This window comes from Microplitis demolitor, chromosome 3 (assembly GCF_026212275.2).
Source record: "Microplitis demolitor isolate Queensland-Clemson2020A chromosome 3, iyMicDemo2.1a, whole genome shotgun sequence".
Taxonomy (NCBI): Eukaryota; Metazoa; Arthropoda; class Insecta; order Hymenoptera; family Braconidae; genus Microplitis; species Microplitis demolitor.
In genome coordinates, this window is record NC_068547.1 from 8,832,241 (window position 1) to 8,854,818 (window position 22,578).

The following is a 22,578-nucleotide window of genomic DNA, read 5'->3' on the forward strand; positions in this document are numbered from 1 at the left end:
ATTTTCCCACGCACGCACCTTTGCTTTTAGCATGTCGTGTAATTGTTGGTAGGTGGGAAAATCATTCGATAACCCAAGCGAAGCCATCCATTCCACTCTCAAGTCTGATGGCAAACAGCGAACAGTCAAGCGAATTAAAAATGGGTCCAACTCACCAATTGGTATTCCCAAAGCAGCGATGGCGTCCAGCGATTTTTTATTAGCGAGTAGCAGCGCATCCAGATCAGCAGCGGAGTGTGAAGTCACCGGTTGACGATCCAACAAATCATCGATGTGCATGTCAAGCAATCGACGTGGATTTGTGTAGCGAGTATTCAGTAATTCCCAAGCGGGTTGGAAAGCGTCATCAGTGATCTGTAGATTAGCGAGTAGTGCAGCGGCCTCACCTTTTACCTGCGTCTTCAGGTAATGCATTTTTTGTGACCCGGTTAGCGAATCTTCATTAATAATGAGCGAAGTAAACAGGTCCTTGAACGAGTCCCACTCGTCATAAGAACCCTGGAAGGTTGGTAGTTTAATTTGCGGCAAGTTGGATTTATGCGCGCCTCCAAAGTAAGCGGTCTGATCATGATTAGCGGGCTGGGTTTCATGAGCAGGTTCTGGAGCAGGTCTAGCGGCGCTGAGTCTCACTCTGAGCTCTGTGTATATGAGATTAGCTGAACCGTATGCATTACCTGTGTGGTATTCATTTTCAACGATCTCAGGTACATCGTCGAATAATCTCTCATGAGTTGTGTTGAAGCGATTCCACAAATCATTGAGAATAGCGAGTTCAGCATCAATAGCGGCGGCACCTTGGTTAGCTAGTACAGCGTCAGTTAAGCGAGCAGACATATTGCGCATCGTGTCGATGCGGTTCATTTGAAGAGCGACTTGAGCTTCGGCGGCCATCTTGGTTTGACGTGGCACACAAAATGGACGCGATGACGTGAACCCGACGCTAAGTTTTCGATCTTTTTTTTAATTAAGTGTCCTTTTTACACCGGTGTGTAAAATAGATCACCCTGGGCAGCACTCTAGCAGTGCTCAGCAATGCCCACGGCACTTAGCGATTTTCACGACACAGAACTGACACTACACTTTTTCTCACAATTTTTTTTTTTTTAAATAATTTTTAATTGTTTAATTTTCGCCAGATCCGGCTCGAAGGACCAAAATGTAAAGTGAGCGAATAAACTAATGGATCTGGTTTAGGCGAGTTTTGTTAAACAATTAAAAATTACACAGATTTTATTATAAATTAAATTATAGATTTATTTACACTGATTTACACCTTAAAATTATGAGAAATATATACAATAGCGAATGCAACTAGATAAATTTATACGCGATAGCGAATGCAACTCAGTTATTTTATTCACGTATAAAAATTGACACGTGGTCAGTAGCGGTTAACTCAACAATAATTAATTAACAATTAATTATTAGCGACAGAACAGTTTATTTATTCTCAATAAATAGCAGCCTTGATTTACTGACTAAGAATTGAGGATAATTTAGCGTAGCGATTTGATTTAGTTTCACACAAGTTAATAAGCGAAGCGGTTCAAGCACGAGGTTGCACGTAGCAAAGACACGTTGTAGAAACTCTGAGCGAAGCGGTTAGACAGATAGTTGTAGAATGAAAATTGGTAGCGTCGTTGAGTCGTCGAGACGCTTGGTGTCGACGTGGCAGCCTTGCTGCCTATAACGAATTTTCCCATTGGCTTAAAAGCGCGCCAACAGGAAGCGAATTTTGTGATTGGTCAGCTTGTAGCGGGTTCTCAGGACGTCTTGACACGATCCTGAGTTAGAAATAGTATGTGCCGGGCCCAAATAGCGAGTGACCCGGCACTATTCTGACCTTCAGTTAGTAGCGAGCTCGGCTTCTCCCGAACCGAGCGGAAATGCACGAAGCTTGATTTAAATTAATCAAGCTCGTGACTGAACATGGAGAAAAGGAAAGTCACGAGTGCTTGACAGCAGCAGCAGGAGTAGTTCGGTGCTCACCACGAGATCGCGCCCAGCTACTTGTATTTTCGGTGGTAAGAAAGATATTCTAGAAATGCTATATTCCAAATTTAAATACAATTTTGTTCAAGTATTCTTCCCTCACCTGACACAGTAACAAGTACCTTTTTGGAATGTAATATAGTATATCCTATAACACGTCATGACTGTAATATATAATATTAATGTTTGCTTGAATAATTCTCTCGAAATAAAAAAACGAAAAATTACGTTTAAATGAAAAAGAAAAAAAAATTTACATTTCGCTGTGGATTCCATCACTATTTAAACTAGATTATTGAAAAGGATAAACACGAATATTACTAATTGAAAATGTAAAATTTACAGTTTATAGTGGCAATATCGTTATTTTAAGAAACAAGTTTTAATAATTTTTACGTAAAACTTGCTGAGAAAAACTGTAAATTTTAAAGCTTATCGAATGATACTTTGATAATTTTCAACAAATATTACAGTGTGAGAAAGTAAACTCGATACATTTTCATACTGTAATATTTCATAATTAAAATGTAAAATTTACTGCGCGGCGCCAAACTGTAACTTTTAAATTTTCGTTTATAAAGCGCTGCGTTACTATTTGAAAATGTAATAAATGCTCGTTCAAATAGCAATTATTCCTGTTTTCTTTTTTCCGTGTAGTGCCTAAATACTTCTTATAAATAATTTGAATTTATTAATTCGGTTCGGCTTTTTCTTTAAGGCATATTTGATTATGACTTTTCACTTATCCTAAAATCTAAAAAAAAAAAAAAATTATTTCGTTTATTAGAGTTATGTAGGGCAAGTGTGCGCAAACCCATCCATTTTGGACTGAAATGCATGGGTTTGCGCATACTTGCCCCAACTGATTCTAATAGTAACATAGTTTTGAATTGAATACCGAAAAAACGTTAAATCGTGACGACACCAAACTGAAAGCATATCATTGGAAGCTGTTGATACATTATATGAACCAAATAATTTTTTACCGTATCAGAATAATGATTAACGCATCTATATAATATATTTTTTTATCATACACAAGGGTTCAAATTTTAATCAACCACTTTATCAAAAAAAATTAGTCAGAATGTAAATAATTGACAATAAGTTGTACGAAAGAAAAAAAAATTTATGCAGTTCCAAAAGGCAACTTAATGGATGGTAGTATCACGCATTTAAAGTAGTGTTGAACTTTAATATCACGTACGTACCCCTAGAGAGATTGTGTTGGTGCGAGATATCGTCAGAAAAACCGGCTGGAATTGCTTCATCCAAACAAGAACTATCTCTCGAAGAGAATCTGGATATTAATCAGTGGAAGAGCAAGAGAACGTCAGTTAGCAGGCCGTGAATCTCTTAGTGAAAGCTATAGCTCGTTATTGGAGTTTGCAGTCAATTTCAAAGCTTTGAATAAATTTTATAAAATTGAGTACACAATATTTATTAAAATTACTGTTATCACGCTATTTTGACGATGATAATAAAGTTTGTAAACACAATTACAAAAGTCAATGAACAAATGAAATCATAAAATTTCATGTAGGTCTTTAGTACGTGGAGAAAAAATTGTAGTAACCTTTTCTAGTACGTTCGACATTTCACCCTCAGTCAGTAAAACAGTATCCCTGATAGAAAAAAACAATAGGTCTAAACTTTACCAAGGCCTAGCGAAAAACTTATTAACTTCGGGGAAAGCTTGAAATTTCAACTTGGACCAGTAGGTTTGACTAAGCATCAAAATGATAACACCGAGGCGAGCTTGAGTGACAGTACAGTGCCATGACTGTAGCTAAATAAGCAATTGTACTAACTAAAAATAAATTAAAAAAAAATATATATATATGTAAACGTGTGTGTAGTAGTAACGTATAAAATTTAATTTAGATATAGAGAGATCGGGTAGGTCGATGAAATAAAATTTTTACATTTGTTGGGTCTCGAACCTGGTCTTTCATGGTTGCAAGGAAATCACGGGATATATCGTAGCTTACAAAACTTATCGTAGAATTGCCATACTTGATTACAGTAGCATTACCGTAAACTACGGTAGTAATACCAAAAAATACCGTAAAATCAAATCCACCAGGTATATAATGACTCATGGTCATAACTGATACTAATGAAGTAGTAACTTATTCATTTAATAGATTAATTGACCATGAGACTGGTATCCTCTTACATTCGTAAGTAAGAAAAGTAAGCAGATAGTCCAATATATATAAATTATTGTGTGCATAAAAATCTTAAAATATTACTATAAAATTGAACAAAAAATCGGGCTATCGGTTGACCCTGCGGACCAGCCCCAAAAATTCCCGCAGTTCTCGAGCTCCTTGAGCTCAAAAACATTGTTTTAAATACATTATCGAGCTCGAAAATACTGATGTATGCTATTGGTTTAGGAAAAAACCGTTTTTTAGCATTTCTTTTTCCCACGACATCTTACGAAACAATTAACCGATTGAGATAATTGAGGCAGCAATCGACACGTATTATTGAGTTTTAGAGCTGATCGAATTTTGGGATTGATCGGATGAGTCGCTTGAGAGATAATCGAAAAAAAAACATTTTTTACCACGTTTCCTCAAATGATATCTCTCGAACGAATAAACCAATTGAGATGGTTGAGGCAGCAATCGACGCGTTTTATTGAATTCTTGTGCTGATTAGATTTTGGAATTGAAAAAAAATTTTTTTTTTTGTTTTTCTTCCATATCTTAGAGTCTATTTGATCGATAGATTCAAAATTTTCAGGAAAGTTGGCGGCCAACAAACTCTTTTGATTGCCACCTCAAATATAATAATCGGTCAGTTCATTAAATGATATTAAAAGTTTACACACACACACACACACACACACACACACACACACACACACACACACACACACACACATACACACACACACGAGACGCTTGGACATCATTCTGAAAGTAGTCAGAATAGCTTCCTAGGACCCCAAAACGTCGACATCTGATGAAAACTCGATTTTCAAAAATCGGACTGAAACCAATAACTTCCCGAATTTTTGAAAATGAATCATTTTCTTAACGGGAAGCGAAAAATTATTTAGAAGAAGATTAGTTGGACGTTAATTGGGATGTCCGTGTGTGAGCAAAATATGTCTTGAAAAACTCAGTTAATCAGTCCAATTTTTTTTTCAATAGCTTCAGACTTTAGTAGAATAGAATCCTTTTGAATATCATTAATGTACTCCTTCTCGTTCATTAATTATCAATTAAAAAATAAAAACTGATTATGTTTACTGCTGCTTAATCTGCCATTTCCCCCCCCCCCCCACAAATATCAGTAGGCATAATGATTTATTACTAATATCATTATAATACCCAGTGAACATACCAACGTAACAGTAATATCACATCTAGAGAACATGTAACGTAACAAAGTCAACGTAAATTTCACATTCTGAATATGTAAATGGTACGTCTAATTTGTAACATAAATGTGACATTAAGATTACATGCATGTTACTGACCGAGTAATATCACATTGGTGACCTCAATGTGATGTTATATTTATATCGCATACAAACATTAGTTTAGCATTCTAAATACTACCTCAAAATTACGTAACAAAATTGACTTATAAGTGACATAATCTTGGTGATTCTATTTTATCGTCACATTTACATCACAATGTAATTTTTCGAATATGTTCATACTGTTACATCACTCTTATATAAAAAATAGCTATATTTATTTTACATCGAAAAATTTCATCACATTTATGTAAAAAATTTTACTTTAAAATGATGTACGTATTTCGACGGCATTATGATAGAAAGGGTTATGCATGAAAATGATGTATTTGTAATAATTGATTGATCAAATTAAATACAAATAAATAACGATAAAAATAATTATTCACAAGTAGGCAGAAAAAATCAATTAAGTGTCTGACGTGAGAGCATGCTGTTGCTGCACAATAAATATTTGGTAGTTCAGGACTCCACCGCTAAGATATTTCTGGGCGCGCAAATTGTTCCTCCAAGGATACATGCGATCCACCTTTTAAGTCCCAATCGAATACACATTCGAGCCAACCAGTACAACGGATACATTTTTGTCGTATCGGCGAAGTGTCGCTATAATATATACAGCCAATAAAAAAGTATGACATCATCATACAGCGTAAAAGCAAAAGTTTTAATCTCTTACCAATAGCGTACCGTTAAAAATTCGGAACGTTCTGGATTGGGATTGGTAAAGAAATAGGTCTTTTTATACTCGCAAAATGATCCAAATGAGAGCTTTCAATGTCAAATACCACTTTGCTTACAATGTTATCATGTCAGTGTACGTCAGAAGCGAACGAGGAAAATTGATAGTGCAGCAATAATAATAATAGCAATCATCGAACATTTAACTAGAATATTCGCTTTTGTTTTTATCGTACAGGTTAATTGCTGGGTAGCTCGAATTATTAGTTGTGATAAAAAGGTATGTCAAGTAGATATATGAGCAAGTTAATATGTATGGTAATACATTGTAGCGATTGGTACTTATAAATTAATACCACTTATACACAACAATGATAACACACTTATATTAGAAATAATAACACCACAATTAACAGCAGTAAAAGAAAGGCAAGAGAGATATAGCTTATTGATACATAGATGTATGCTGTTTAGTTGTCAATATAAGACTGACTGACTTTAGTCGCGCATCCATAAAACAAGAGAAGGCATTTGTTTTCTAGCTATTCAAATATTTTAAAACATCAGTTTCACATTCGCTACAATATTAATTATAAAATATTCACACATTCTTATGTATTTAAGAAAATATACATGAGTATAGGGCGTGAATTGAGATACAAATTTTCGAATATTTAATACATTAATTTACTGTCATGTGATAAATAATCTCTCGTACAGCTTAAAGAAAAATTCCTGACGTGAAACCAAATTTTTGTGGCTGATCCAAAATAGTATGTGAAATATTCCGACAGTATTGTAACAAGTTCCAGAAGTATGACGTTATTTACTATAATGCATAGTACTGGAGTTATTTCAGTGCTCACGCGTATGCATACGAGGCATCGCGAAACAGTATGGTCCTGAGACCCATACTTCAATGCGGGGGGTACATTACCACTAGTTTTTCCCGCCGTAATTTGTGGCGTGTCAATCGATGTATACTAGACTGGGCCAAAAAAAATGACTATTTTTTTTTTCTTAGCTATATCGAAAATACTTTTCAGAAAAACGAAAAAAAAAATTTCATGAAAATTTGAACCCTTAATATTAATTTTAAGAGGCCTATCATCGCTATTTTTAATTTTAATTCATAATGTGATGTTTTACGTCAGAATTGCTAAAACATGGAGGTTAAAAAAAATTAATCTCCACTTATTCTATTGTAAAATTAAATTCCCTACAAAAAAGGTCTGATTGAAAATTTTCGTCAGACGAGCCATTTCGATAAATTAAGATTAATAAATTGCTAAATTTTTTCGATTTATTATTTTTACTTTTGAATTTTGTAACTGACGAATCAATAAATATCTAAAGAAGATCATGGCAGATTTTTGATAAAATTTTGATGCTCTACAAAAAATGTCTCTTAACATATTGTAACGAATGTGAAACTGATGTTTTACAATATTTGAATAGCTAGAAAACAAATACCTTCTTCTCTTGTTTTTATAGATGCGCGATTAAGTTGGCAGCATAACAGCATACATCTGTATATCAATAAACTATATCTCTCTTTGCTTTTCTTTTACTGCTGTTAATTGTGGTGTAGTTATTTCTAATATAAGTGTATTGTCATTGTAGTGTATAAGTAATATCAATTATAAGTTGAAATACTACAATATTTCGCTAAATTCACTCCGAAAGTTATTCAGGTAATTAAAATCGTTTCGACTCAACTTCAACTTTAAATAACTTTTGAAGTGCATTTAGCAAAAAATGTTAAAAGACCTTTTTTGTAGAGCATTAAATTTCCTTCAAAAATCTTCCATGGTCTTCTTCAGATATTTATTGATTCATCAGTTACAAAATTCAAAAGTGAAAATGTTAAATCGAAAAAACTTAGCAATTGAATAAGCTTAATTGATCGAAAATGGCCTGCTTGACGGAAATTTTCAATCAGACCTTTTTTGTAGGGAATTTAATTTTACAGAAGAATAAGTAAAGATGAATTTTTTTAACCTCCATGTTTTAGCAGTTCAGACGTAAACATCAAATTATGAATTAAAGTTAAAAATAGCGATGATAGACCTTTTAAAATTAATATTACGGGCTCAAACTTTCATGAAACTTTTTTTTTATCATTTTAATAAATATTTTCGATGTAGCTAAGGAAAAAAAAAATAGGTAATTTTTTTGGCCCAGTCTAATGTATACCGTCGAATTATCGCCAAAACTATATAGGTATTGTTAGGCTAGATTTCTCTACCAAAAGCATTGTGAATACGGCAACGCAGAATGGGTCTGACGGCCATACTGACATTGCGGCATCTGCGCCAATTATCGTCAATGTTACTATTCCAGCAGTGATCGAATCATTTATGCATACAATTTTACAACCAATAAAAATCTTCGATACCGTATGGTAGGGTGTCCGTCATTTCTCAAGTTTGTTTTTTTTGCTCCCGCCCCCTCAACTTCTAGTTTTTAAAATTATCCCTAAAAAACATTATCCAACCTAAACAAGCTCTGAATGTTACATTTCCCATTTAAATAACAAAGGATTTTTTGACTTTTTGCATTCAATTTTTTATCTCTAAAGCAAATAAAACTGCAAATACTGTTGAGAATAATTTTGTTAAAAAATTTTCCGCTCTACAAAAAAGGTCTGCTACATTTTTTCGATAAAATCATTCTTTTAAAAATTATTGGCGATTAAAGTTGTGTTCATAGTTTATAACTAAATTCGACTGCCATATTTACTGCAAACTCGAATTGCACTTTTTTAGTTTGATCAAAAAACGATCTAGGGGTATATTTTTTTTGCATATTCCTTCACCAACTTTAATATGAAACACTTATATAGCGCCCTCTATCATCAATAGATCAGAATCTTAGTTTAAGGTTATTTTGTTATTGAATTTCAGTGTTCGTCAATGTGTGTTTAATTGAAAAGAATAATAAATCTTGAGCAGTATTTTTTCTTAAATATTATTTGTATCGAATAAAATCATGTATTGATTTTAATTATAAGTTGTTATGCGTAATAAAAAGTATTGGACTCAATTGAAAAAATAATTGAATCAGCAAATCATACGTGACTCTAATCTCTATCAGTTACACTCAACCTATTGAGTCATAATTTTAATAATTATCTTTAATTAACTTAAAATTAAATTATTGAAAATCAATCAATCGGTAACTTACCCGGAAAAAACAAAAAATTATATATAATTAGATATATCTAATTATATATAATTACATAAAATTTTATATAATTTTGTATAATTTTTATGTTTAATTGTACGTAAAAATAAATAATTATATACATTCATATATAGTCTTATATAAATATATATAATTTTATATTTAATCATACATATTTACACATTCGATCGGAAATTTTTTATATAATTTCATATAATTATATAAAATTTTATATAATTGAGGCCTAAGAAATTCTATCTAATGAGCATTTCTGAGTGAATAATATTAAGATATGCGGTCAGAATCGTAACATTTTTTGAAATAATTTAGATATGATCAAATAATTGAAGATTATTCGGAAGAACTGTTTTAACAATGATTTATAACATTTTATTAAGTCTATAAAATTGTTTTAATTTACCGCATTTATAAAAGTTATGAAGTATACGAACTTTTTTCAAATATCTTAGAAATACATTAACAAAACCAAAAACAGTAAGCCACTAAAAAATTTTTTAAGTTTTAACAATGAATTAAGTTATTGAAAACTAAGGTATAAAATTAAAAATTTTTAGCCAAGTTTAAAAAATTTTAACTTTCGATTTTTTTTACTCAATTTACCAAAAGAACTCATTATTGCCCCGCTATTAGTTGGTATACCACTAATTGTTTTTTTACTCTATGAACAATAATATAATTTACTACAATGCTAATAATAAAATCAATCATTTATTGATGGCTTTAATTTTCTTAAGCTCATTTGAACTCAAATAAATAAAATTAGCTAATGATGTGAGATACAGCACTGTGAATAACGACTGGGGGAGGAGTGAGTGGCGTCATAAGTGACACACCGTGTACTCTTATAATAAATAAATGAATATTCGAAAAAAAGTCATAAATCACTTTAAAAATATAATAATCGCCACCTCATTCATCAATAATTAGTATTGCTTATTAAAGAACAAGTAAATTTGTGTGTGACGTTTTGCTTTAAAACAAGACACATACGAGGCATAACCTCACTTAAAAAATCCGGCTGTGTCGGATTCCATCACTATGGATAAAGCGACCCGGGTCCAAAACGGGTTACAGCCTTTTATAAAACCGAATACAGGCATAAGAAGTATTAACACAATAAAAAATTTTAACTCTATTAATTTAGAGAAGATGTACAGAGATGCAGTCAGAGACTACGGCGTAAACAAAACCGTATCAAAAATAGCGCCAAATCTCAAGGCAGCTAGACCCAGATCCAGTTCAAACGAATTTCATCCAAATACTCAAGGAACGAATGCACCAGGCAGATGAACAGAGCAATGGGAACTTCCCAAAAAAATCATCAAGCGGCCAGTAGCGCAAAAGAGAAGCAGACGGCAGACGTCAAGCGAGTCATCGGAAATAGACGATCCATTAGATAAGCGAATCGATCCAAATACTCAACATTCCCCAACAGGTCAGTCGACGCTAGGGAATACAGAAGACGAAACGAACGAAGTACCGAAAGGTAAGCCTCCTCCAATCTTTATCAACAAAGTAAAATTAACTGAAATGGTTAAGCTTCTCACAGACAATAATATAGTAAAAGGATCATTCTTAATCAAACAAGAAGGTACTGAAAACATAAAAGTTACCGCCAAAGACCTGGAACTTTACAAGAAAATAATTAAGGTACTGAAAGCCAAAAATCTCCATTATTTTAACTTTACACTAAAGTGTAAATACACCAAAGTGACCACAAACTTCACTTAGACCAAAAACAATCATATTATAAGGCATACACGGTGAATATGATACAAATTACAAAACCGCGGAGAGTAAGGAGTATAATCTCCCAAGCACCAAGATTTTTGGACTGACTAAAATAACCTATGATGAAAACAGCCCTGATGCATATTACTTCATTGTCCAGCTATCCTCTGAGAGCAAAACACGTCATAAGAGCGTTGGCTAACTAGCTAGTCAGATGGGAACATCCACGAAAGAAACCAGTATTTCATTGTAAAAGATGCCAGCGTGTAGGCCACGCCAGCACGAATTGCAACATGCCGTTGTGTTAAATGTGGGCAGGATCATGGTCTGAAAAATTGCAAAATCGAAAAGGACGCGGAAAAAGCTCAACTCACTTGCATTAACTGCGAGGGCGAGGGCCACCTCGCGTCCTATAAAAGATGCCCATTTATAAAATTTGGTCACCAAGTGCAAAAAAACAAAGCTACAGTACAAAGAGGAAAGAATACAGCAAGATCTGCATCAATTCACAGAAATACTGCATCGCAAGTTTCGTACGCGCAAACAGCTAGACAGGGCACACACAATATAGCCCTATTTAATACCCACACAGAAGCAATAAACAACCAAAATTAAACTACAGAGGAAGCAACTCCGTAGTGAGCCCAAAACCTGAAAATTGAAATTATTAACGCTTTCAAGCATCAACTCAGCACGATGGCAGCACAGATCTTTAGCACTAGAATTACAGCTAAGCTACTATGGACACTTTTGAAGAACACCAAATGCCCTACAATTTGCGACCAAAATCGCGTCGATGTCATAAAACGCAGCTGAGTATTAGAAAGTCAAAAAAAATTAATTTAATTTACATGTATTTGAAATGGGAAATCTTGGAAATCGAATGGAAAGTACTTAGACTTGGAATGAAGAGTCCAAATTGGGCAGGAATTTTTGTTTTAGCATAAAAAACAATATTTTGCTTTATGTGCAACAAAAAAATACTTTCGCTGGAAACGAAGCACCCTAATTTACATATATACGAAATCTACATTTCCATTCTGGGTAAGGCCGGATGGCTCTTTTTTTTCTTGACAATTATTGTAAATATAATTACATAAAATTATATATAAGTATATAAAATTAGATCGAACTAAAACTCATATCTAATTTTGTCTAAGTATTTATATAAAATTTTATATAATTATATATAAATTTTTTTTCCCGATCTATCAAATATTTAAAATTTTTACCCCAATTTCATTTTTTTACTTACATATTTTTCTAATTTTTATACAAACTACTGTGTAATTATTTAATTAGAGATATATTTCTGACCTTACTTGGTTAACGACTCTACTTTTTGATTAAAGCTATTAACTCAAACTAGCCAAATGATAACACTGAAAGCGATTATTCAGATAGCGTGTTTAACTGTAATTATTATTATTATTATTGCTGCACTATCAATTTTTCACGAGTGCTTCTGACGTATACTAACAATTATAAACTTTTGTTTCTTGGCATTAAAAGCTCCCACTTGAAAAATTTTGCAACTATAAAAAACCCCATGTTGTCACCATTCGGTACCCAGAAGGTTCTAAAGATTCAACGGAACACTATTGGTAAGAGATTACAACTTTTGCTTCCACATTTTAAATTATTATAATCGAAGGTAGTGTGAATAATCGATATACGGTTATCCTGATTGTTAGATTTCCGTAAAGAAATATTATTATAACACAGTGACGAATATTGCTGGTATAATTCATATCAGTGCAAAAATTTATAGGAATGTTACCCATAATCATAGGAATAGTTCCTATAATATTATAGGAAATATTTCCATAAATTATAGGAACCATTCCTATAACGTTATGTCGGGCAACTATAAACACCGAAAAATAAAAGCTACACTGATAAAAGAATTTATTTGAACCAAATAAGATTTATTAATAGTTAATAAATGGCTTATTTGAATAGGTAATGACACATATACTTAATTAAGTAGGGTTATGACAAATAATTTATAGTTCCATTTAAGTTTATTTTCTCAAATAAAAACAATACGCAATGTAATTAATTCAATAAATAGTCAGCATTTTTTTTATTTATAAAACAATATTTAGTTGATTATATTTTGAATTTGTTACTGAAAGGTATTCTAAACGGAACATGGTGCTATAGTAAAAAATCACAGTGATGTTCACTCAAATATGAGATTTATTAACTATTCATAAATCTATATTTGAGGCAAATAAATGTTTATCTCAGCCAAATAAAGCTGAAAAACTGTTTTAAATGAATGCATTTATTAATATCAATTAGATACTTGTATCAGCGTACACTGAGAAAATTAAGTAATTGACTTTATTATGCTAAATTTTTAATGCCACTCAGCTAGAACGATTGGAACGTTTTTCAATCCGAAAAGAGTTAGTGTTATTTTTTTAATAGAATTAATGATTATTAGATGTAACTTCTGCAATAAATTTCGTTACAGTTACTATCACACTGAAAAAATAAAAATCCTCTTTTTTAACTATCTATTTAAGTAATATTTTTTTAATTTAAGAATTTCTATACTTATTTTAAGAAAATATTTTTGGTTCAAGTACAATATTACCAAGATTAAGCACATAATTTTTTCGGGAGGATTCGAACACGCAGATACTTGAAAACAGTATTTTTATTTTTTTCAGTGTGTAGGATGGTAACAATTAAATTTCTAGAGGTAACTGTTAACATCTAAATATAAATATAAGTATTTAGAATAATAATAATAATAATAATAATAATAATAATAATAATAATAATAATAATAATAATAATAATAATAATAATAAAATTAACTTCAATTAAGATAGAGGATGGTAGCAAGTATTATAAATATGGTGAATATTACAATCTAGATGATTGATAGAATCACTGAGATAGTATTTACTACTATCGGATTTATGGTAGAAATTTTACCATACCAGATAGTAGTTCCTATTATGTAATTTCTTGAGTGTGATAATCCTGAAGAAATTGAATAGGAATTTAGTTAACTTATTTAAAATTCAGATATATTAATTGTTCATTAAGATTATTTACCAGATATGATAATTTCTTTTAATTTATTCGATTTTTCTATTTTATTTCTATGTTCATTAAGAAGTAGGATAAAGCACAAAAAAAAAAATGTGTCTCGAAAATATTTTAATAATTACTATGTTTTAATTTATATGAATACTATATGTTTATCTGAAAGTTGCTATATTATTACTTTTAATGCTAAGTTATTCATATCCTTTTCTGTACAATTGAACAGAAAATTTTCTTAAGAAAATATTAAATTATTCCTCTGAACGGTTTCTAATTTTTACAAAGCAGATCAATAATTTATATTTAGTAGAGATACTGTTTACGTATATGTATTATAAGTTCGGAGACCTTCGTTCAAAAGAGATATTAATTTTTCCAGAAAAAAGATAATGTCACGTGTTATTTTCTTGTTATCAATAATTTTATTGATTGGCTGTTTTTATGTTGGAATAGTCGAATCCTGCGAAGGCCGATGGGTAAGTAACATTAACAACTATGCAGTAAAAAAAAAAAATGGAATATGAACAATGACCTTTAAATTCTGACTTACAATTTTTATTTCAATAAAGTCAATAAGAATAGCTTTTTTTTAAGCATTTTTTAAAACGGTATCTTATAATTTATAATATAATGACAGACAATGACACACAGAGAAAATAACAGACATCATTTTCGAATGTGGAGTTTTAGAGCTCGCGTTGCGAGATTTTTGTTCTAATCAATTTTAATCTCAACAAAAAAAGAAAAATAATTAAGCTAGGAAATGTTACTCGCATACCTATATTTTTAGTGTGTTAGATCTGGCAATACTTGTGGTTATGAATATTATTAGTTTTCTAGATTCAAAAGTACCCCGTTTAAAAAAAAAAAGTTATAAAAAAAAGTTGAAAAAGTGTTAAGTATTCGGAACTTTCAGAGAGACTACAAAATCAGTTGTTCCTGAACGTTTTTTGGATTTAAAAAAAATAATGAAATCCTGCATTTATAAATAGGTTGTCAAAAAAATTTTGCAAATGAAAAAATAGAAATTACTATTATCAAGTCTATTTTTTTCCTTGTATTTTCAGAAATTTAAAAATTGTTTAAAAAAAGTTTGCCATTGTGTCACGTTTTGAAGTTTAGATTAGTCAACATTCTTTCAACGATTTTTTCTTACATAGAGTCTGCAGTGTCATTTAATTTACAAAACGGAGTCCTCTAAAACCATAAATACCTATTACATCATACATTTCATGATTAATGAATATCATAATTGACTATTTTCAGTGTTCCTGGAGTTCTCCATGTAATTGCGACGGTTACGCTTGTAACGGTTTTTCCAATGGTAATTGTGTATCAAGTAACAATCCATAAGGAAGTAAACATGATGTTCTCAGAAAGTAAAATTTTACTAATGATATGAAGTGATAGACATTTCTTATAACGAAATTGTATCTTATGAATTTAGTAATATTGGTCCGATTCAGAAGTAACAATTGTAATTGTGTTAATTTATTGTAGTACTTATTTATGAATCTTGAAAAAAAAAAAATGCATGAGCTAGGTCTGGCGACTAAGAATAAGCCAAGTCTAGTATCCAGTACTGGCCTGGAGATATTATCTCAGACTTCTACACTGAAAAAAATAATCGCTAGCCGCTAGCGATTTTTTCGTTAGCAAGTAGCGATTAAAAATCGCTCGCTGGAAGCGATTTTTACGCTAGCTGCTAATGATTTTTTCGATAGTAACTAGCACGGTGTAGTTTTAACTCAGTGTGAGTGTTATCTTCTACACCGTTCGGTGTTATTAGCTTAAAACTTATACATTGTCCGATCATAAGATCTGTAGGGCGAGGGGGGGGCAATATGGGCCCCCTAGAATTTTGAATCCCTCGAAATATATGTGGGCGAAATGGGTTCCCAAAATTTTTAACATGACAAATGTTTTGGGCGGTTGAGGGGCAAAATGGAATATTGAGGCAAAATGGACTACTAAGGCAAAATGGTCCCCCCAAAATTTTCAACATGAATAGTGTTTTTGGGGGGGGGGGCTAAAATGAGCTAGCTCGACTTAGAAAACCTAAGAATATTTTTTAGCCAAACGGATTCCTAAACTTTTTTGAATTAATCGGATAGTAATTCATCAGAAAACTTTGAATTAAGTTATCTTCAAGTCTAAATTTTCACTATCAACTCTTTTATACTAAATACATAGCAAAAGTTTCAAAATATAAAACAAGCGAGAAACATACATTGAGTTTTGTTGGGGGCCCGTTTCACCCAACGTCTCAGGATTTTTTCATTTTGATATACACAGCAAATATACACCAAAAAACTTAGCAGGAGGAAAAAGAAAGAGAAACAAACTGAAAAACTCACATTAGAAAAATTTGGGGGGGGGGGGGCATTTTAACTCAGTCGCCCATTTTGCTTCAGTGTCCCCTCGCTGTACAGATCTTATGATCGGACGATGTATGAGTTTTGAGCTAATAACACCGAACGGTGTAGAAAATAACACTTACACTGAGTTAAAACTACACCGTGCTAGTTACTATCGAAAAAATCGCTAGCGGCTAGCGAAAAAATAGCTCCCAGCAAGCGATTTTCAATCGCTAACTGCTAAAGAAAATAATCGATAGCTGCTAGTGATTATTTTTTTTTCAATGTACCAAGGCGGGAGCAAGGCTGGCTTACGAGATTGGCTCATGGCTCCTCAATGCCTTGGAAGACTTGGTTCCGTTGATTGTTATCCAACGACATTAAATTCGCGGCTTTTTATTCGACATTTCGAAATCTGTAACAAAAAAAATGGGTCTAACAGTTAACCTTGCGGGCCAGCCCCAAAACTTTCCACCGTTTTCAAACTCCTTGAGCTCGCAAAATCGTTGAGAATACATTATCGAGCTCTTCGAGCTTGAAAATATTATTGTATGCCTTTGTTTTTGAAAAAAAACTTTTTTCTCGAACGATATCTCTCAAACGAATTAACTGATCGAGATGGTTAAGTGACAATCGACGCGTTTTATTGAGTTCTGCAGCTGATCAGATTTTAAAGTTGATTTATTGGGTCGTTTTTAAAAAATTTCAAAAATACTAAAAATAAATTTGTTTTTAATTCTTTCGACAACGATTTCTCTTGAACGAATTAACCGATTTCAATGGTTAGGGTGGCATTCGACGCGGCTTATACAGATTCAAAGTTCAGTTGATTTTGGAATCAATCCACCGAGCGCATTACAAGTGATTCAAAAAACACTTTTTTGAAATAAGTTTATTATTGGAATATCTTTGAACGAGCCCTACCGATCAAGCTCAATTCTTTTTGCAGCTTTTAGATATTGACAAGCCGCGTCGAATGTTACCTTGACGATAGAAATCGGTTCACCTGTTCAAAAGTTATTGATATTTACATACGTACGTACGTACACGGAAATAATTTTTTGATAAAAATTACTCTGTAATTTCGAGTAATCCTGAACCGTTGCAAAAAATTGGTATTTTTTGTTCTGAATTTAAATTTTTTGTTTAAATATTAACATTGCTAAACTATGTTTCACTCTATTATTGAGTAGTTTTGTACAAGTTTTATATTTAATCGATTATTGTGAATATCTCATCTTAATCTATTAATTTTTACTCCATGCGATTAATTTTTACTCCCCAATATACCATTCTTTTAAGCCCATTAATTTTTTGATGAAAAACTGCTTCTAACTCGAATAAATTTTCTAATCTATAGAAGTAATTTTTACTCTAAACCACAGAGTAATATTTCAGTAGTCTCCGTTAAGCTTCGGTTAATATCGGCTTCGATAAAATGTCTTTTATTTTGCTCGCGACAACTGGCGTGTTACGCACTCAAACATAGGCTTGGAAAAAAAGACGATCTCTGTATCTTTCTATAACTTAGTATTTATCATCTCCAAACGCAGATCGAGGCGGTGGGACAGCTATTCTTATAAAAAATAATCTTAAATATCGAATTATCTCCACGCCATCATCAAGCAAAAACAAAACACTAAAATTTACTACAATAAAATTAACTACGAAAGCCACATATAACCTTTTTATCATAAGCTCTTACACCAACAGCGACTGTAGAACGATTTTTAAAAACGAGCTAAGTACATTATTTTGTGAACTAGCGTTAGATCGAGAACAGAATCACTATATATTAGCCCGGGATCTAAATGCTAGATCCAAAGACTGGGGCAACAGAGTAACAATTGGTCGTGGAAGATACTTAACCCAATGGCTCGACGAGAATGCGGGTAAATACAAGACAGAACACTATACAGCAGCTGAACTCTCTCTTATCCTAGGCCAAACCTATCTTGATATGGCCTTTACTATAATAAACTTCATATAAATGATGCTAGTAACAACAAATTACTTACAATCGGCTACGACAGTGATCACAAGGCAGTGTCATTTACAGTAAGTTTGCCAACTGCCGATGAACTTATAATAAACACAGTCCCCCAGCAAACTATATATAAATATAAATTAACCAACTGGAAAAAGTTTAATAAAACGCTCAACAATAACTACACGGCAAAAATTCCAGCAGACAAGAACTTAATCAACTCGGAAATAGACGCTCATCTAGAAAACATTAATATGGCCATACGTTTAACCATCGAATTAACTTTGCCGAAATATGAAAAGAGTAGCGACATTCATAAATACGTCTCTCAAATAATCAACAAACTCCAAAAAGCCAAATCGCAGTTAATATCTTTATTTCACAAGCTCCATAAAAAAGATCCTGCAGTGAGGGAAGAACTGACAAGAAGAGCAAAGGCATCGATTAAAGATGTCAAAAAACAGCTCCAAACAGAGATACACAAGTCGTCGGATGCTTACTGGACCTCTAAAATCAAACAAATCGATCACAAAAATCCCAATAAGATTTTTTCAATAATTAATAGGATCTTCCGTCCGAAGTAGCCGCTCACAGTTAATGAATTAAAAATTCAAAACACTAATCTGGGTATAATAAACCGTAGTGATTGTAAGATTCATCAGCTGCTATCAGATAGCGAATCCAACTATATAATCATCGAACCAGTCGACAAGCTCAATGTAATAAGCGCTTTTTATGAATCAATAAATTCACTGAGTCAGTTAAACGAGAGATCCGAAACAAAAACATTAGTGCAATAAAGTGTAGGGGATATCAAAGACCAACTAAATGACATGATTGACAAACAAGGAACAATAACATCATTCTCAAACAGAAATAGCCGACAATCCGACAGTCGAACGGATCCGGAACACATATTCTGCTCACAAATACAAGTCGCCAAAATCATCAAAAATTTACCGAACAAACCGTCAGCTGAACTTGAAAATGTACCTCCTATAGTGCTTAAAAGAATCCCAAGCCGATTAATCAGAGACTACACAATCTTATTCAATAACTCCATTAATAATTATTACTTTCCAAATAACTGGAGGAAGGCCAAGGTATTTACTATATTAAAAAAGGGCAAAGATCCAACTAACCAGGTTAGCTATCGGCCGATCAGCTTAACTCCTTGCATCAGCAAGGTGTATGAAGCCATAATAAACAACCATATAAAAAAATTCTGTACAGAAAACAACGTCATTCCTGATAATCAGTTTAGGTTTTGCCACAATCATTCAACAACTCATGCAATGAATAAATTACTCTCAGACATTAACTTCCACCTTCAGTACAACGAATACATCGGTGCAGTGCTAATCGATATTGAAAATGAATTCGACTCGGTTCTGTTGGGACAGCTTAACCATCAGCACAATTACATTTCTCATAAAAGAAGGACTCCAGCAAGGAGCTGTTAATTCACCAGGCCTATTTAATATCTATAACTGTGAAATTTTAAACTTATTCGAGCTCAATAGCAACAACAATACGTATTCAATAGCATTTGCGGACGACCTCGTGGCATATGTCGCAGGAAAAAACGTAGCAGAAATCCAACACAAACTCACGGACTTGGTCTCCAAAATTAATGACCACTACCTATCATGGAATCTAAAAATAAACCCGACCAAGTGCGAATCCATCTTAATTCGTAAGCCAGCCAAGAACTGTACGAAATCTAATCAAATTCCATGCAGAAGCTTCAGTATAAAAATTGCAGACCCGACGTTCGGCGAGGAAGTAGCTATACTCCATAGAAATAGAATCAAATATCTGGGGTTTAATATCGATTACCTAATGCGTAACAACCAACACATAACAATACAACTGGAAAAAGCAACAAAAACATTCAGATCTCTCAGCAGATTATTTCACAATAAAAAACTAAGCCGAAACGCAAAAATAAGTCACCTCTTACTAATTCGGCCCATCATCATCTACCCTGCACTCATGTGGTGGAACACGAGTGCATCAGTCATCGAAAAGCTCCGGCCATTTGAGAAAAAATCTCTTCGGGCCTGCACAGGTATGTACCGGTCCGCGGAAACGAATTATCTCAAATACATCTCGTGTCAGGATCTATACGATACAGCTGCTATCCCAAGGATCGACTCGTTTACAATACGGCTTACTTGTAATTATTTCGCCAAACTTCCAAGCAGCAGCAGGGCCTTGATTGAATCCTTAAGCGTCTACGGTGTTCCTAAGTTTGGAAAAGCTAATTACGAAGGATACTTACCGTCTCAAGCTTTTATTATTGCCGATACAAAAGGATTATGTGACAGTGCGGTTTGGATCTTGAAGACCCTTGTCTTCAGGCCAATGACCGGATGGGGTAAGTCTTGCGCTGCAGAGAACCGTAAGTGAGTCCCCTGCGCAATTAAAAGTGGGGTCAGCCGAGGGCTTGACCGCCCCTAAGATCTCTTCGAGAGACGCTAGAATCCTAGACGGAAGACTACGTACCTCGTATATCTCTTGCGCTTTTCTTACACTTAGTAAAATTTTATTTTATAAAACCTGGTTGGAGTTACATAACTATTAATAAATTTAAAGAAAATAGTAGTAGTAATTAGTGAAATTTCTATTATTAATTAAGAACAAGTGGTGTTAAATTTTACCCAAGGAGTGCGTGGCTGCCACTGAATAGAAGTTCACCATGGAGCGTTATCCACTGACAGTGAGTTAGTTTACCTATCATCAATTGTATCGCTGGTCTCTTTTCTCTTTATCCAAGTGCGTTCGCTAAATACTATTGCCTAAATTAATTATCCGGGACTAAACTTTACCCGGTATTTTACACATATGTAAATATTTCAATTTGTTGGGTATCTTGGGAATTTTCACATATTTCGGGGGATAGTTTGGTTAAATAAAATATTAAATTTTACGAAATGCCTTTTCGTTGTTTCCTCTTTTGTTTATTTTAAAATACCCCTAGTTTTAAGTTTAATATTCCAGCCGCGTTTCCGGTTCCACGACAGGAGGTAACTCACGCAGTAGAGTGTTAGCCAGCAACCTAAATTGTAATTAAATCTATTTTCATCAATTTAATCCGATAATAAAACTTTAAAAATTATTATTTAGTAACGAGGACGCTTGGCTAGCTGACACGAGCTGGTCAAGGTCACCCGTTATAATTAATGCAAGATATAGATAACACTCCAATTCTATATCACTGGAAGCGACATACGTCTAACAAAAAAAATAACAATGATATGGGATGACTTCGCCAAACGCAAAGAGTTATTCTCATATTTAACGGCTTTACCGATGAGAGACCTAGTCGTCTTCAATATAACAGATCAAAAAAAATACTGGTGGCTCTCCGATGACTGTATAAATCTTGATAAGCTAAAAAAAAGAAAGCAAGACTGGATAAAAACTTTATTAAACCAAAATAGGTAAAATAATGTACATATAGCTCTAACAGTCTAAATAGTGTAAATATTCGTCCTTTGTATATATCCCCGCACCCTGATCCATTCCTTCATCCTTTACCCACTGGTCACCCTTAGTTATAAGTTTACTAATTAATGTTTATTGTTCAAGTGGTTTTTCTACGCAAAATTTTTTCCACTTAAGATCACTCTGGCGAGACATATAGCTGCCCACCTAGGGACCATTATTATATAGGACTACAATAGAAACAGACAAGTTTTGATAAAATATAAACTATAAGTTACTACACTAATAGTCCAATAGTCCATTAAATAATAATGTATTGGTTTTTTAAAATTAGTTTAATCCACACATTGTAATTGGACCAGCCCCAAAACTTGCCGCAGTTTTCGAGCTCCTTGAGCTCAAAACATTGTTTTAAATACATTTTCGAGCTCGAAAATACTGTTGTATGCTATTGTTTTAGGAAAAAACCGTTTTTTAGCATTTCTTTTTCCCACGACATCTTACGAAACAGTTAACCGATTGAGATAATTGAGGCAGCAATCGACACGTTTTATTGAGTTTTAGAGCTGATCGAATTTTGGGATTGATCGGATAAGTCGCTTGAAAAA

At 33.0% G+C, this 22,578-nt stretch overlaps 1 protein-coding gene across 1 annotated transcript in view; it reads left to right on the forward strand.

The window, feature by feature from the left end:
• Nucleotides 1–22,578, forward strand: part of LOC103579963 (homeotic protein ultrabithorax) — a 265,005-nt gene that overhangs the window by 18,251 nt on the left and 224,176 nt on the right. The gene's annotated exons all lie outside the window — the stretch shown is intronic.